The sequence below is a fragment of the Diospyros lotus genome, chromosome 8, assembly GCF_014633365.1.
Source record: "Diospyros lotus cultivar Yz01 chromosome 8, ASM1463336v1, whole genome shotgun sequence".
Classification (NCBI taxonomy): domain Eukaryota; kingdom Viridiplantae; phylum Streptophyta; class Magnoliopsida; order Ericales; family Ebenaceae; genus Diospyros; species Diospyros lotus.
Genome location: NC_068345.1, coordinates 4,785,820 through 4,805,103, shown reverse-complemented (window position 1 = coordinate 4,805,103; position 19,284 = coordinate 4,785,820). Strand labels below are relative to the sequence as shown.

Here is a 19,284-nt window from a genome sequence, read left to right as displayed (position 1 = left end):
TGATTTGAGCCTAAGTAGAGGCAAAATGGAATATTCACAACCCCAAATCACAATTTCAATAAGAACATGTGGCCAATAGCCATATGCAAAATCGTTACTTTCTTTTCTTGGCTTGAGCAGGAATTTAGTGTTACCTTAATCACCTTCATAAGCTTAATTTTTATTTATTTTTAGTTTTTTTGCCAATGGAAAGGCTCAAACTTAAAATATCATGGGTTGGTGAATGTATTATTCTCAATAATCTAAGCAAACCTTGAGAAAGTAATTGGTTCTGGTTAATCAGTGTACTTTATTTAGTATTAACAGCAAATCAGTATTCTTCAATTAAAAAGTAACATAAAAAATTATTTAAGTTTTGTTCAAACTAGAAAAAAACCTTTTAAAATTATTTTTTAATAAAATTTATCGATATGGGGATTTGATGAGTACCCAGTATCCAAAGAGAATGGGCACAGAGATGGGCCTGTGACTATGGGTACCCTCCATATTCGTCCTCAGCCCTTAAAACATATGTGCAGTCATATCAAATGTACTGAAGAGCCAGCATATTGATTAGAAAGCAAAGAACAATTCTGTCAGAAAGGCCTCTCAAACTTTCGCTTTTTGTAGTTCTTCTTTTGAGTCTATCTTGTGCTCGAGTCTATTTTCTTAAATACAACTACTTTTAAATCACATTAAGGCTTCCTGTAATTTTTATAATTTTTATATAAACCCCTTATAAGTTACTTTAACCTTTATAATTTATTTATTTGAACAAATTATGTGAAAAATCATATTTATTTATTTTAACATATCTAAACATTTATGACACAGTTTTTCATCTTAAGAAATAAACTAGGAAAAAAGTTCACACTTATAGCCCAATTAATATTTAACAATATATAAGCCAAAAGAAGATGAAAATATGATAGATAGCAACCACCAATTACCAACTGACGTTCTAGGCTTCTATCCCCCCTGTCATGCTACTTCTCCTTTGATCATTCTTCCCTTTCAATTAGTCCGCAGGAAAAGAAAAAGTCAGCATTCATAGAGATAAGAAAACTAAACTTGTTTTCAATGTTATTTAGGACTTGGGATGTTCTCTGTTTGCTTGGTTTAGGCCCTTTGTTGGGACTTATTGAGTGCATGTATTGGGTAGATAATTTTGTTGGGCCTTTATTTTTGTTGGATTTAGTTTTTATTTCGTTGTTTGTTTGTTTGTTTTCGTAATTCTTTCTACACGTCGGAGTTGTGTGTTCGCCTCTTGCATGTAATCATTTTATATTATCCGTTTAGTTAGTTATTTTAATAAAAGAATTATAACCCTTTTTTTTCTTTCTTTAGTTTTAATGACTCTTACCAACTAAGTACAAAAACTCATTGTGTAAAACCTCTAATATTGTTTTAGTTGTGATTTAAGTGAAACTATTTGGATGAAGAACTAAGATTTAGAGATAGTACACTTCCCTTAACTAAGATTTAGTGCTACTATATTAAAATTCAGCTTTCTTAATGGCTATGTTTTTAAGAAAAGAATAAACTGAGTGCCCTTAAAAGTTGGCCTAAAAGCAAAAAAATGCTACTGAGGATCTGAAAAAAATATAACAATGACCTTTCTTCTCCTTACAAATTTTACATCACTTCCATCTATTATAATTCATCAACTATTAAAATATCCAAAATACCTTTATATGCTCGACAATGATGGCAACAACCCTCCTTCTATCCTTCTCTTCTCCCTCTCTTGTAGATCTTGGGATTAGAATCTAAGATCATGCTAATTCATCATCCAAATGGTTTCACTTAAATCACAACTTAAACAATATTAGAGGTTTTACACAAAGAGTTTATGTACTTAGTTGGTAAGTGTCATAAAAACTAAAGAAATAATAATAAAAAAAAGAGTTATAATTCTTTTATTAAAATAACTAACTAAATGGATAATATAAAATGATTACACACAAGAGACAAGCACATAGCTCCGACACGTAGAAAGAACTATGAAAACAACCAACCAAACAAACAAACAACCAAATAAAACTAAACCCAACAAAATTATCTACCCAATACAGACACTTAGTCAGGCTGAACAAAATTATCTACCTAGCTAATACATGCACTCAATAAGGTCCAACAAAAGGCCTAAACCAAACAAACAGTGAACATCCTAAGCCCTAAATAACATCGAAAACAAGTTTAGTTTTCTCATCTCTATGAATGCTGATTTTTTTATTTTTTTTTCCTTCCGGACTAATTGAATGGGAAGAATGATCAAAGGAAAGTGGGATGCAAGGGGGCTAGAAGCCTAGAACCTCAGTTGGTAATTGGTGGTTGCTATCTATCATATTTTCATCTTCTTTGGACTTATATATTGTGGAACTCCCCATCCGGATCCTCCAACCAAGCCAAAGAACCCTAGCGGTGACCCCAAGGGGAAAAGAAGAAAATAGAGGGAATGATAGACCTGACATGCATGCACACCTTGATTCACATATAACTAAGAATAAATCTAACAGCGGAAACATAACCATAATTCAAGCATGCATCTCAAAACACAATATAAGGTTACAGGGTTCACATCCATACAAGTCAAACTAAAAAGAACAACTCAAAAGAGACAACCCTATCATTCAACTCTGCCTTATGGCAAAGTTAACCTGAATTGCCCTGTACACCATCTACTCAGATAGGTCCAGCACCATTAGACTCACCCTCAACTTTGGCCTTGCCTTTACTTGGAATGAAGAAAAGTAAAAGTGAGTCACAAGACTCAATAAATATATATAAGAAATGAAAGGCTGACAAGAATAAGGAGGCTAAGAATAACCCGCTCCCAAGTGCAAAACTCATGCAAAACATGTTGACCAATCATATTTGAAGTACAAGCACCAATTGCATAACAAAAATATGCACATACTGGATCTTGAGACCCAAAGAAAATGTACTAGCACCCAAGTCTATATCACAAACTTGTTACTAGCACCCACGCATAAACGTCCATAATATAAATCGGGGCACGCATAAACGTCCATAATATAAATCGGGGCACGCCAAAGTGTCCCTAATATATAAACTCAACTCAGGAAACCCGACACCGTACAGTTGTATCTCAGAACTGGTGCCAAAATTATGCAATGCAACATATAAAAGGTGGCGTAATAGACCGAAAGGGATACAAAGCCCCCATAACCCCATAAGCCAAGTATCCTCTCAAGCCTCTTCCACATAGGAAGTCACATGCTAAATGTAATTCTTGTGTCTAACAACAAAAATATTTAAATCGCTGCCATACTCATAACCAAGCACACACTCATGTATAAACCCCCATATGAATAATTCCAAGTCCCTGTATGCATTTAAATGACATAATAATGGAAAATAAAATAAAATACATGAAAAGACTCTTGGCCACAAATCAACCCCCTGGCTCTAAGTTATGAGATCCTATATTCATTTCGCAATAAATTAGAGAGGGAAAGAACTCTTCATAGCCATATAAACAAGACCCACCATATCGGGTATTGAGAGAAATTACAATCTTTCTTTAGATATACAAAATAGTAGGAATTGCTCACTAGACACAACCAAGACAAGCATATGCATTTCCTTATAATATCCAACCAAAATATATAATCCCCTTAAGAACCTTTTAACGCCTCAGCCAACTCCTTACTAGCCATGCATGTACATATATATATATATATAAGGAATTAAAAACCTTGGAGACTCGTCCATACACAGGGTCTCGACCAAATAGCACAATTAAGAGCCCCACCATGAAATAGAATCTTAGCAATATCTATATATAATTCACCCTTCTGTCACTTAACTCAAAGTATACCCATGCTCCTCAGCCATATATATACGTATATATATATATATACACACACACACATAATAGAGAACTAGCCCACCAGACTCTCAAAGGAATCAATGGAAGGAAAAAGGAAAAGAAAAGCTTGTCTGCAGAACTTCTCATTCTTCTTCTTTTTCTTCTTTACTATGCACACCAGACTCTCACTGCAAAACTAATTTAATTCCCTCTTCTCTCAACACCCACTATTTTATATATATGAGAGACAGATGGAAGTGAAAAATTATACGTGACAAGATGGAGAATAAATTCTCCAAGATGCCTCTGAAAAACCAACTTTTGAATCGAGAAAGTGGTCTGGTAATTCAATCTCAAAAAGGCCCATTCGGATGCTATAGTAACTAATTCAAATGAAATGAATTAAACAAAAATGGATATTCTGGACAGATTCGATACCTCTTTGATTTTTTGGCATAATTCTCCCGTTCGAGCTCCGATTGAGGTAATTCAAGATTCTATGGAAAGACAAGAGAAAGAACTACAACTTTCATATTTTGAGTTTTTCAAGATTCGAGCTTGATCATGGTCAAAATCAGGTTGCAAGGTGTAAGTGATTTTTTGGAACGTGGGTCATTCGAATGCTATAGGAAGCCATTCAAATGAAACACTCAAAATCATGTCATTCGAGTGCTACAGAGGACTCCATTCGAATGGAGAACTAATAACACATCTGAATGCTTCACATGCCATTTGAATGAGGCCCAAAACACATACATACACATCCGAACATCACAAACCACATTCGGATGTCACATGCCTCATCCGAATACATCACTACCCCATTCGAATATCTAAATTACAATTCTAATATAACTTTACACACATTCAGATGTTCCAATTTAGACCCAACACTTAATTAATAATTACCAAAAATAAAATATTAAACATCAAGGCTAATCACTCAATCCTCAAAACATGACACAACATTAATTAATTAAATTCGGATCATTACATATATTGTTAGATATTAATTGGGCTATAATTAAGTGTGAACTTTTTTCCTAGTTTATTTCTTAAGATGAAAAACTGTATCATATATGCTTAGATATGTTAAAATAAATAAATATTATTTTTCACATAATTTGTTTATATTTCTATCTCATTAATTCTATGCATCTCTTCTGAAGATGAGATAGAGGAGCTTTGAGTCACCCATAATATGTTCTAAATCACTGCAAGTCTCGCTGGGTTGAAGTTAGAAGATAGTGTGGACTTTTCGATCTACTTTGTACCAAATACGAGAAGAATAAAAGGAAAACTAACTTTAACATAAACCAAAAAGTTAGTGATTGTTTAGACAAGAAATTAAAGTATAGTAATCAATCCATTAAAGAGTACAAAGTTTAGGGACCAATTATGTAGTTTAACCAACTCTTAATTAACAACAGGTACTGAAAGTGTTACGACTGAGTTTGGTCATGTGCTCGATTCTCGATCGTGTGAACTTCGAACTTCTTAATTTGTTTGAGTTTCATGTGATCTTAACTATTAATATTTAACAACACTATCACCTAAAACTTAACGAAGGGTTTACTCAAATTCTCTCTTGGATTGCATTCCGTCATTGCACTGTTCAAACAAACTTGAAACGATAGAGTTAATTATGCTTGGATCGACTTTGGGAATGTAGGGAGAAGGAAAAAAAAAATAAATTAGTAAACCCTTCATGGGACCAGTGAATCTCTAGACTGGAAAGATGGCCATCGTCTTCTTCCTGTTCTTACTCGTGATCTCTGGATCTGATGTTCTGTCGGAACTACTTAACGCTTAAGAAGGATTTCCGAAGGGGGCAAAGGCCACACGTCGGAACAGTGAAGCAAGAAGAAGAAGAAGGATGGGCCACGTTCATAGCTACACACCAGCGCTAATAGTTACAATTTCCATGGATCTACAGAATCAACTTCATTCTCCGCCAAATTTAGTCACAGTACATTGATATCACAGCATCAAAGAAGAAAAAACCCTAGACGACGAGCAAGATGCTTTCATTAGAGTCTTGAACAACAGGAATTATTTAGTAATCAGCCGAAGCAAGAAAGTTACAGTCCATTACACCACCCAGCTTACCTTCTTACGCGACTGACCAGAGTAGCAGATGACCTAGCTGGAGGAAGAGAAAGATGCAGCAACTTCGGAAACGACTCTCTTAATCACCGCCCCTCTCGGCGGCGGGACCCGCTGTCTCCCCGTAGCCCTGCTGGCCGCCTGACCAGATCCATTACCCTGGCCGAACACCGACCCTCTTGTCGGCAGCTGTCCCCGTGTCTCCGTGTCCCGGACGGCCGCCGGACGAGATCCATTACCCTCGCTACTCATGGTTCTGCTTTCTTTCCGTCTTCACGGAGCCCCAAACTAAGGGCTTCTATAAAACACTTGGGGTTTATTGCTCAAAAAATACCATATAGATACATATAGATATATATATATGAATTTTATTCAAAATTTTAGTTTTACATTAAATTAAATTTTTAATTAGTCAGTTGTAGCAATCAACTTTGTAGTTAATTTTAATTATGGACGGTTAATTACCGTTAAACATGACAGACATAACAATTAATGTGTAATGAATTAAATGATGATATAATAAAAATTATTTATTCACAAACAATTAATATACCATACTTTATTTATCAATAATATGGGTTTTAACTCCTTAATCATCATCTCAATCACAGTCTCCTCATTTTACAAAACGAAGCGACCCCTCCATACGCGTGCGCTGACGTGTGTCCCTGCGCCTCTAATAATTGTACCGTAATGGAAGAGGACAAGAACCTCCTTGACCACATGGCAATTATAGAACCACATATATATACATATATATATAATAAAAAATTTAATTTTTTAATTAATTTATATTAAGTTACGTTAATATAATAAATTAAATAAAATAATTATGTGAAGTCTATCCATCTATTTTTTTTAATAAAGTGAACTCCACATCATTATATTTGACTTATCATATCAGTATTATTTAATATAAATTAAATAACGTTATTTAAGAAATCAAAACTCTATATATGATTATATACACTCCAATATTTATTTTTTTAAATAAAAAAAATAAAAATTAATTAAATAATATAAAAAAAAAATTAACATACAAACTTGAGATTTATGTTCCCTTTGACAAAAGATCTTGACTCAGCCACTACATGTGTTTATGTACATAATATTTTCTTAACTTATTCCTATATAAATAAAATATTACATATTTGAGTTATAAAAATAATGTTTTATTTGTTAAATAAAAGCTATTCTGAATGTGTTACATTTGTATTTTGTTTTAATAATGTAGCAAGAAGATATTATTTTTTGGGACAAATTGGACATAAACGGCATTTAAATTCATTTTCTTAAATATCTTTTAAAGTGAATTACGAGCGTATAAGGGGGCGTTTGATATGGGAGAAGTTTTTAAATTTTTGGAATTCATAATTTCTGGGAATGCTCTTGGTAATCTTTGATTCCCAAGATTTATACAATTTTATGTTTTGTTAGATTTAAATATTCTCAGGAATGTTGAGTATTCTTTTTTGCGAATCTTATATTCCTATATTTGGTTTAAATATAATATTCTTAAAAATTCATGTTCTTTTTTTAAAATTACTCTTATTTAATTTTTTGTTTAAAAATGATAAATTCCTTCTACTATATAAAATATTATGACCCACATCTTTAGGAAGTCAAAAAAATGTCGTTTTTATACATTATGTATATATATGCATGTGTGTATATATATAATGTATATGTTTGTATGAATATCTACTTTAATATATATATAATATTTTATAATAAATAATATAAATATATTATAATATATATTTATATTTAATATATAATATATAAATATATGTATATATATAATATACATAATATAAATATATTTTATATATATATAATATATTTGTTTGGAATTATAAAAGGATAAGGGGTATTTTAATTTTTTTTTTATTAAAAATATTTTCAAATTTATAGAAAACTTGAATTCCTAATCTTCTATGGAAATGTTTTTGTAGGAATGTTGTTTAAAAATCATTCTCAGAAATTCTACTTTTTAGAATTTTTTTTATAAAAAAATTATATCAAATATGTGAATATACATTCTCAATCTAATATTCTCATAAATCTTAAAATTTTTCAGTATCAAACGCTCCTAAATATCGAAAATATTGCAACAAATATCGAAAATATTGCAACATAAAAATGACGGCAAATTAGCGGCCGTAGGAAACGTCACCAATGTTTGATGTCACTTCATGCAAATGTCGGAATAAATGGTGGGAAACGTTGATTAGGGTTTTTTTTTTTGGCATTTTTAAATTGCTAAAAATCACCTATATTTTAGTAGTGATGCATTTATCAAAATTCTGTATATAGGTGCTTGTGATGTGCCACTAGATACAAGCTTAATAAATATAGCTTCTGCTGAATAATTAAAAAATATAATATTTAATTTTTAATATATAAAATGTCAAAATTTAGTATTTCAATTTTAAAAATTATTATCTTAAATTCTTATCATAACAGAATATTAGTGTGTGTATGAACGTGTACATTTTCATAAGTAACACACCACTTGACAATATTTAAATAAGTTAACTAATTTAATATGCTCTCTCAACAATTAAAAAATATGACATTTGATGCTTAATATATAAAAATATCAAAATTTTATATCTAAACTATTAAAATATGTTACTTTAAACTTTTATCTTAAGACAGAAATGATGATATAAGAGAGTGAGAGAGCCCTACAACTGAATTTAACATAGAAAAAAAATGGAAATTAATTTTATTATATTTTTATATTAAGCCATATGCGCATGCATTTCACCTATATCAAATGGTAAGAGTGGAAGAATTATCTTTCAATTACCTTTTTGTGTGGACCACCTCCAACATAACCTTTAATAATGCTTTCTATTTACATGTCCCCAAAAAATTCTTATAATATGATATCAATTTATAAGTGTTATTTATATGGATTTTCATCATTAAGTTATTAGTCTCAAAAGAAGAACTACAAAAAGGGAAAGTTTGAGAGTCCTTTCTCACATAATTATTCTTAGAAAACTCTCCCCAAGGCCTCTTTTAGGTACCTTAGGAGACTCTAACAAACTTTTCCCAAATTCAAAAATGTGTCAAACCCATATTCGATATCTCTACTAGAAAATTCGAAATAGATGATCCAAAAGACATGAATGTTCCTTCACCTGTCAACTTTGAGCTCTATAGATAAAAGGTAATCTCTCTTATAAAGGTAAGACTAAAACTTTACTTAGACTATAATATTCTTGTATTTCTATACTCTTTCGCTGAGATTAACTTAAGTATCAGAGAGCCTATGCAAGAGACGCCCTGCAGTTCCAACTGTTGGATATGAGCCCTTAAGATCAATTCCAATGACACAAAAGAGCCCGATGTTGTAATTTTTTAAATATTATTTAAATGACAAGTTCATGTTTTTATTTAAATTGTAATATAGTTTAAATTAAATATATGTTATTTAATAAGTATAATAAAGAATGAATATCATTCTTAAGTGTCAAGAATATGCGTGACGGATAACTCACAATTCGTTGTACTATAAATATATATGATTTTAGTCATAAAGTTCCTAACCTGTATAGTAGTAACTCACAAAGGCCATCATATTGTCTTTCTCTTTCTTCAATATGAGATGCTGAAAGATAAAGTTGATAAGTCTTATATCATTCTGTATGAGATATAGAAAAAAGATAAATAGGTGCTCGTTATAGGAACGAGTTCACTAAACATAACTGTTAACATTGAATCACGTGAATTTTATTTTTACAGGTCAATGATTTAATGTTAACTACTGATATCTAACTAGTCCTTAAACCTAAGATGACATATATAGATATCTGTGTATTGGTGGATTATGATATCAGCGATATTATATGGTTATTCTAATCAGAAACGATTATACGTATCTATGTGCCGAATTCAATAATGCATGAGGTATATATGTCATCTTGAGATTTATGAGGATGATATCCTATGCGACCCAATAATTACTTGACGATAAAATCATTGACCGAGGTAATATGATGATGGAATATGTGTTTCATAAATGTTGTGTCATATTAATCAAAATTGATTTTGAATTTGATGATATGACGAAATTAAAAGATTTGACCTGATAACCATAATCTCATATCTTATCGAGATATAGAATGATGGAAGTACCGTATTGCATGGTATTGTAGTAAAGGTTTATAATACTCGTTTATATTAAATTGGGTAATCATGACATATTGTTAAATGTTACTCATGATTTACGAGAATTAATAATTGATTAATTCTTATTACTAATTTAATTGTGAATCCAGAAAGTCTCACCCAATAAGAAATCACTTTAAAATAGAAGAAGGATAAACCAGTAATTAGGTAATTACTAATTATGGTATATTTATTTATTAGATAAATAATAATAATTAAATTATTATATTATGAATATAATTATTTAATTATTAATAATTAGATCAAAATTTTTGCTAGTACATTAAATCCGACCCAATAGCACTTAGGGTTTTCAATGGTGCTTTATAAATAGGACCATAAACCCTAAATAAAAAACAAGTGAATTTAGATATTAGTTAGAAATTTTCAAAAAAATTATGCTTCTTCTCTTGAGACTCTTAGATCAAAATGGTTTTAGTTAGACCGACTCAACATCCTACACTTGAAGATTTTACGGCAGGTAACCAAACGGTGAAATCGGATTTCGTCAACAAGAATTTTTCCGTCTAGTAGTCTTCGATTTTTGTAAATCATATTTTTTGAAAAAATGTGATACCTATAAAATGAATTTTATTCCGCTGCGCATGATCAGATTAATTTAGCTTTTCTAACACTAACCACTTTCTCTTTCATGGGTCTCCTAGAAACAAAAAATTCGAGACAAATTTATTTTTATATCTAAATAATAACAAAAGTAAAAGCATAAGGACGAAATATGAAGGTATGTACTAGAAAAAAAATGCAGAATAACATTCAAAAATATTTTTAAATCACAAATAATCTCTTTGTAACTGATAAAAGCTACAAAAATTTAGATGTTCCTATTTTTAAAAATGATCTCAAATGATTTTAATTTTAGAAAATAAAAAAAAAATTACGAATTTTAAAAATAGTTGCCATTCCAAATGATAACGATAAGAAAATAATATATTTTTTGTTTTTTAATTTTTTTTCAAAATTAAAGAGAATTTCACTACTCGAATATAAATTTAAATTTTGCATTTTATCTTTGAGTGTATTTAACTAAGGGGTGAGTAAAAATCAAACCCCTTAAATTGATGTGAATCTCCAAATCACATAAATCACTTAAAAGTGATTTTATTTGGGTTTTGAGTTTTAGTAATCCTTCAAACTATCCACCCGTTCAAATTCCAAACAAAACTATGGTTTTTATGGTTTGAGTTTTTTATTTAATCATAAAACTATAAATTTTAATTGAGTATGGAGTAGATAATAAATTTACAATTTTGGGTTTAATAATCTGAAGTAAAGCTTTTGAAATGACGAAAATATCATTAAATGTTTTACATCACATTCAACCATACTAATTAATAACTTGAATGAGTTAGTTTAATGGACAACTCTTAAGTTTTTTTAGATTTTTTATTTTAAAATAAAAAATCATTATTATTGGTATACTACCTCTTTTTTTTATTATTAATTATTATAGTTAAAGCTACTGAGCTAAATTATGATTTAAGTAGTTTCAAACATGTAGTGAACTAATTATAATTTGAAAAATAGATAAATAACTAATGATAATTTAGTCTGAGTAATATTTTCTAAACCGCTTAAACTGATTAATTAATACACACCTATACTAATCTTAATACTTTATATAACAGAACCTCTCCCTAACAAATGATCATTTAAACATCTTAATAATAGCCCGTTAAACTTCAATTAGCATATGAAATATCAATTTCATCACCTGTCATAGCAACTGTTAATCCGGGAGCACTGGAACACACTTATTTAGAATAGAAACACGCGTGAATTGATCAAATATAAAAACAAGAACAACAATAATAAAATTAAAATGTACACAAAATATAAACCAAACCACTCGAGAAAACACCAAGTTTATCCTAGTTCAGATCATTCCTTAAGATGACCTTACATCCATCCTTTAAATCTTCTTGTTGAGACTCGACAGAAAACTTAGGGTTTTGCTTAAGCAATCACAAAATATTTGATGGTCTGAATGGAAACAAACATTCACAGTGCTGGAATCAAAAATATAAACGCAAAGAAACAAAAATAAGAACAGAGACACAAGAGTTTTTACCGTGGTTCACCTCAAACTGAGGCTACATCCACGTTAAGCTCGAGAAAGAAGAGCTCACTGCACTATGAGATGAAAAACGGATTACACGCTCATAAACCCTTACAAACAAAGCCCTCTAACAATTAATGGTTCAAGAACACAAAACTGTCGATCAATCACTTAATACAGATTAAAGGCAAACCTATCGAACCACAAAAGCTATACAGACATGTACAGAAAAGAATTAGGGAACAAACCAGAGAGAACCCTAGCCAAAATGCGAGAGCCTTCAACCCGCAAGAACCAACCCGATAGAAAACCCCTTTCTAATTTTTCTTTCGTCTTTTCTGCCTCTCCCAGTTCACATCTCGAGGCAGCAATTAAAAGCGATCAAAAGCGACTGGGATTGCGCCTCAAAAAGTGTGGATGAATGGACCAGATCAAATTGTGCAAGCACGATTATAATCCCAACAGAAAACGACAGAGGAGTAGAAGAGCAGGAGATGATCGGGCAATGATTGAAGGAGCATAATCAAGCGCCAACTGAGGGTCAGCTGATGGTTGCCACGTGCAGCCATCTAGGGGCTGCCAAATGGCAGCACGCGGTTGCTGCACGTGGCCTTCCAGTCAGCATAGTGTAACGACACCGTTTGGAGCTTCACAATTAACACCTCTGATAGCAGTCTTCTTTCGATTTGAATGAATCAATACAACAAGCCTTTCCACGAGTACAAATTGATCACCCTAAGATTTTAAAGAACTATCAAGATCTAGCTTTTTTTCTCATACAATATTGCACTCACCAATCATGCATCCCACGACTAGCCCCTTCCCTCTTATTTATAGACATAAAGGACAGACAATACAATGTATTTAACTGGGTAAGTTATTAACGATTTTATCCCTTCATATATTAGGTTATTGTTGGAAGACACAACCCACTAATTAATTGCCACTTTGACACTTGACTTGCTTCATACTAACTTCTAAGGGATTTACTCGATGCAAATTAGACAATAAATCTCCACCATTTGCTTTGAATATGGTCCAACCTTCAAATCTCCATTAAGGACCTACATAATTACGTGATCATTCACACAAACACATATGAAGAAGCTTTAAACAATGTTGTAATTTAGATAAAAGAACAACCTTGGTAAACATATTAGTTACATTATCTTCTCATGCAACTTAAATTAGGTTAACTTCTTTCTTCTCAAGAATTTCTCAAATGAAATGATACCTTACATCTATATATTTTGTTCTTTCATTATGAGCTTGATTCTTAACTAAGTGGATAGTACTTTGACTATCACACATAAGATTTGCATTCACATCTCTTCTAAGTAGTTCATAAACTAGACCTTTTAACTATAGAGCTTCCTTAATAGCTTCTTAATAGTTATAGGCAGAGCCGGCCCAACCAATTTGGGGGCTCTAAGTAGAATTTTTTTTTTTTAGGCTTTTTCAAAAGCATTAATTTTTTTATAAAAAAATAAATAATACATATTTTTTTAAGAAAATTTCATTATTTCATTAGATTAAAAAAAAAAGTTGAAGTTCAATCTACTTCAAAATTTACTAATTTTTTATTTCAATCAATTACATAATTAATGTCATTTTTTATTTTTATTTATTATTTTTTTAAAAATAAAATTTAAAAACATCGTTTAATTTTACTAAATTTGTATTCAACATCAAATTCATACTATGGGTAAAAAAATATTATTGGTAGACCTACATTAATTCAATCATTACAATTATTATTTTTAAATTAGATGAGTAATTTAATTAAATATTAAAAATAGCCTAATAATTTTTTTTTAAATTTACATTAGACTTTTAAATTTACATTAGACTCATGAAAAATGTATTATAAATTTATATTAGACTCCATCTCAAATCATCTATGTTAAATAAAAATGGATGGAGATACATATTGGTTGAAAAGTAATAAAAAAAAAAAAAAAGATAGCTAGCTTAGCTATTAATCAATAATCATGACACAATTGTTAAGACAACTTGGTCATATTAATTAAATTTTGATAATTAACAAAAATATTTTTATGATATAAATGTATTTCTTTCTCATATAAAAAAATAAATTTATTTTGAATTAAAAGTGAGTACAAAGAGTAAATTTATTTTGAATTAAATGTGGATTGTCTTTAAACATGTCCTTCTTTTGATAATTTATGTCTCAAAAGTTTATGTTTAAATTTTTATTTATTGATAAATGCTTTTATTACTTATGTAAAAAATATATTTATTTTGAATTAAAGAAGAATTACTTTTAGACATCTTTTCTCTTTCTCATACAAAAAGTAAATTTATTTTGAATTAAAGAGAATTAGTTTTAGACATGTTTACTCTTATTCATGAAAAAGTAAATTTATTTTGAATTAAAGGAAATTATTTTTAGACATGTTTTTTTGTTTTAATTATTTATGTTTCAAAAACTTATATTTGAATTTTTAAATCTTAATTTCTCATGCAAAAAGTAAATTTATTTTAAATTAAATGTGAGACATGTTTTCTTATTATTTGAAAAAGTTTAAACATTTTTTGAATTTTAAACTTCATATTAATCATTTCTTTAATGGCTAAAATGCTTATAAATATCCCCTAGACTCATTTTTTGAGTATCCAAGTACTTTTATTGCATATCTAAAGCACCTGAAAGTTTTCAAACACTCTCAAGAAAAACATTCAAATAATCTGAGGCTTTCGAAGTATTATGTCATATCCATCGAAGAGCTACAAGGCAAGAGGAGAAAAGTTTTCCAAGTCTTCTACGACAAATCCGAACTTCTCCATTTGAGATTACAAATTTATTTATTTATTTAAATATTATTATCTTGTATAATTTGTTCTTAATTGCTTATTTCTGTCCAAGTGTAGACAAATTATTTATAACATTTAAATTATTATTGAGGATTGTATAGGTTTCCTAGATCCGTTAAAATCTACGTGAATCTAGTTTTCAAGTTGAGTTAGGGGGAAAACTTTAGTGTAGTGGTTGCTTAGAACCCATTGTAATCTAGATGTGTATCTAGTTTCTATTGTGAGTTAGTGTGGAAACCTTGGTGATTTTGATTTAGTAGAACCCCAATGGTGGTTAGACTTTGGGAGAGTAGACTAAGTGTGTGTGAAGACACCGAACCACTATAAATTGTGTTGTGCCTCATTGTATTTATTTTTATTATATCTTGTGGTTTATATTTATTATTAATCTCAAATATAATTTATTATATTTATTAAATATATATTTTTCAATAAAATCATTAATAAAAAATATTTATTAAAATTAAAAAAAAAAATTTAATCACTCAATTCACTCTCCCTCTTGAGTGGCCATAGTTAAGGGACAACAACAACAATCAACAAATTAAAACTAGAAAAATATCCACACATGAATATAAAAACCTAAAAACATATGTTATACACCCACAAAAAAAAAGTTAAAGTAAAAAAAAAAATCAAAATTACCGAACACAGAAAAAATATATTAAAAATAAATTTTTGCATTTAATTTTTTAATAAAATATTTATTATTAAAAAATAAAAAATATATAAAGAAATATAAAATTTGAAAAGTGGGGCCTTTCACAATTGGGGGCCTTAAGCAGCCACCTATTTGGCCTTATAATAAGGCCGGCTCTAACTATATACTCAGTTTTAGTGGTTGAAAGAGCAACCACAGGCTACAAATTAGTCTGCTATTTTATGGTTTAATTCCATATAGCTGGAAAAATAGTCCGAGGATGACCTTCTCATGTCCAAATTTGCTACTTAATCTGCATATATGAACCCTAAAATGCATGGCTCTTCTTCTAATTTTGCTCTACCATAAAGCAAAGACATATTGATGGGTCCTTTTATATATCTAAAAATCCATTTTACAACATTCCAAAGAGCCTTACCTGAATTAGCCATAAACATGCTACACACACTCAAAGCATAGGCTAAATCCACCCTAGTACAAACCACACCATACATTTGGCTTCCAATTGCATTAGAATAGGGAATTTTACTGATTTTTCTAATACCCACTTCCTTAGTGAGAGATTGCTCATGGGATAATTTGAAATGCTCAACAAAAGAAATATTTACTTCTTTTGCATCAAGCATATGAAATTTTTTAACCAGTTTCTCGAGGTAAGATTTTTACGACAACAAGAGCTTTCTTTGTTGTTTATTTCTACTTATTTTTATGTTGAAAATCTTCTTAGGTTCTCCTAATTCCTTCATTTCAAAAACTAACTTTTAATGTCAATTTTAATTTCTGAATTTTTTCAACTGATTGACTTGCAATTAGCATATCATCCACATATAAAAAAAAGATATATAAAGATCTCTTTAGGCATATATTTAAAATAGACATAACAATCAAATGCACTCATTTTAAAACCTTGGACTAATATAAATGAATCAAATTTTCTATACCACTACTTAGAAGATTGCTTCAATTCATGAACTTCTTTAGCAAACATACTTGCTCTCTTTTTCTTCTAATTTCAAACCCTTTTGCCTGCTCCATTAGAATACTCTCTTCTAATTCATCCTGCAAGAAGGTAGTGGTTATATTCATTTGATCTAAGCTTAGGTTTAATTGTGTTGTTATAGCAAGTAAGACTCTAATAGATGTATGTCTCACCACAACCGAGAAAACTGAGTGCCCTTAAAAGTTGGCCTAAAAGCAAAAAAAATGCTATTGAGGATTTGAAAAAATATAACAATGACCTTTCTTCTCATTACAAATTTTACATCACTTCCATCTATTATAATTCATCGACTATTAAAATATCCAAAATACTGTTATATGCTCAACAATGATGGCAACAACCCTCCTTCTATCCTTCTCTTCTCCCTCTGTTGTAGATCTAAATAACATTGAAAACAAGTTTAGTTTCCTCATCTCTATGAATGCTGACCTTTTTTTTTTTTTTCTGCGAACTAATTGAAAGGGAAGAATGATCATGACAGGGGGGCTAGAAGCCTGGAACATCAGTTGGTAATTGGTGGTTGCTATCTATCATATTTTCATCTTCTTTTGGCTTATCTATTGTTAAATATTAATTGGGCTATAAGTGTGAACTTTTTTCCTAGTTTATTTCTTAAGATGAAAAACTGTGTCATAAATGTTTAGATATGTTAAAATAAATAAATATTATTTTTCACATAATTTGTTTACATTTCTATCCCACTCTATGCATCTCTTCTGAAGATGAGATAGAGAGGAGCTTTGAGTCACCCATAATATGTTCTAAATCACTGCCAGTCTCGCTGGGTTGAAGTTAGAAGACAGTGTGGACTTTTCGATCTACTTTGTACCAAAGGCGAGAAGAATAAAAGGAAAACTAACTTTAACATAAAGCAAAAAGTTAGTGATTGTTTAGACAAAAAAGTAAAGTATAGTAATCAATCCATTAAAGAGTACAAAGTTTAGGGACTAATTATGTAGTTTAACCAACTCTTAATTAACAACAGGCACTGAAAGTGTTACCACTGAGTTTGGTTATGTGCTCGATTCTCGATCGTGTGAACTTCGAACTTCTTTGTTTGAGTTTCATGTGATCTTAACTATTAATATTTAACAACACTATCACCTAAAACTTAACGAAGGGTTTACTCAAATTCTCTCTTGGATTGCATTCCGTCATTGCACTGTTCAAACAAACTTGAAACGCTAGGGTTAATTATGCTTGGATCGACTTTGGGAATGTAGGGAGAAGGAAAAAAAAAAAAATTAATAAACCCTTCATGGGACCAGTGAATCTCTCTAGATTGGAAAGATGGCCATCGTCTTGTTCCTGATCTTACTCGTGATCTCTGGATCTGATGTTCTGCAGAAACTACTTAACGCTTAAGAAGGATTAATTTCAAAAGGGGCAAAGGCCACGTCGGAAGAAGAAGAAGAAGAGGAGGAGCAGAAGGAGGAGGAGGAGGAGAAGGAGGAGCAGAAGGAGGAGGAGAAGAAGGAGAAGAAGAAGGACGAGGAGGAAGAAGAAGAAGAAGAAGGATGGCCCACGTTAGGAGGAGGAGGAGGAAGAAGAAGAAGGATGGGCCACGTTCATGTTACAATTTCCATAGATCTACAGGATCAACTTCATTCTCCCCCAAATTTAGTCACAGTACATTGATATCACAGCATCAACGAAGAAAAAACCCTAGACCACAACGCGCAAGATGCTTTCATTAGAGTCTTGAACAACAGGAATTATGTAGGAATCAGCAGAAGCAAGAAAGTTACAGTCCATTACATCACCTACCTTACCTTCTTACACGACAACGTCACCCAATATCACACCGATCATCAAGCACAGACATCCACACATCAACAACGACCGCGAACAAGTTATATATATACACAAGTACTGAAGCAGCAACTTACCCAATTAACTAAGAAGCGGAAGACCTAGCCGGAGGAGGAGATAGCTGCAGCAAAGTCGGAAAAGATTCCCCTCATCACCGCCCCTCTCCTCGGCGGGAGCTGCTGTCTCCCAGTAGCCCAGCCGGCCGCCTGACCAGATCCATCACCCTCGCCGGACAAAGCTATAACGAGGTCGTTAACAATTCCCCCGAGGTCGTTAACAATTCCCCTGAACACCGACCCTCTCATCGGCGTCGGTCCCCGTGTCCCACTGGCCCGGACTTCCGCCGGACGAGATCCATCACCCTCACCGGAGGAAGAACCTTTGGCTGCACTCTTGCCAGATTTACTCATGGTTCTGCTTTCACTCCGGCCGGGACAAGGACAATGCTATATGAATATTAACCCTAAGTGCCCAAAAAATATCTATATATTATAGATATATATATATATGAATTTTATTCAATTTTTAGTTTTACATTAAATTAAATTTTTAATTAGTCAGTTGTAGCAATGAACTTCGTAGTTAATTTTAATTATTGACGGTTAATTACCGTTAAACATGACAGACATAACAATTAATGTGTAATGAGTTAAATGATGATATAATAAAAATTATTTATTCACAAACAATTAATATACCATACTTTATTTATCAATAATATGCAAGGGTTTTAACTCCTCAATCATCATCTCAATCACAGTCTTCTCATCTTCTCTGACAAACGACGCCTCTACGCA

At 31.1% G+C, this 19,284-nt stretch overlaps 1 long non-coding RNA gene across 1 annotated transcript; it reads right to left on the bottom strand.

Moving 5' to 3' along the window:
• Window positions 1-2,506: 2,506 nt before the first annotated feature.
• LOC127808383 (uncharacterized) lies at window positions 2,507-6,754 on the bottom strand. The gene is made up of 2 exons (XR_008024936.1): window positions 5,924-6,754; window positions 2,507-5,819 (listed from the first exon to the last, which is right to left on the bottom strand). It is a non-coding gene; the product is annotated as an uncharacterized LOC127808383 (long non-coding RNA).
• Window positions 6,755-19,284: the final 12,530 nt, after the last annotated feature.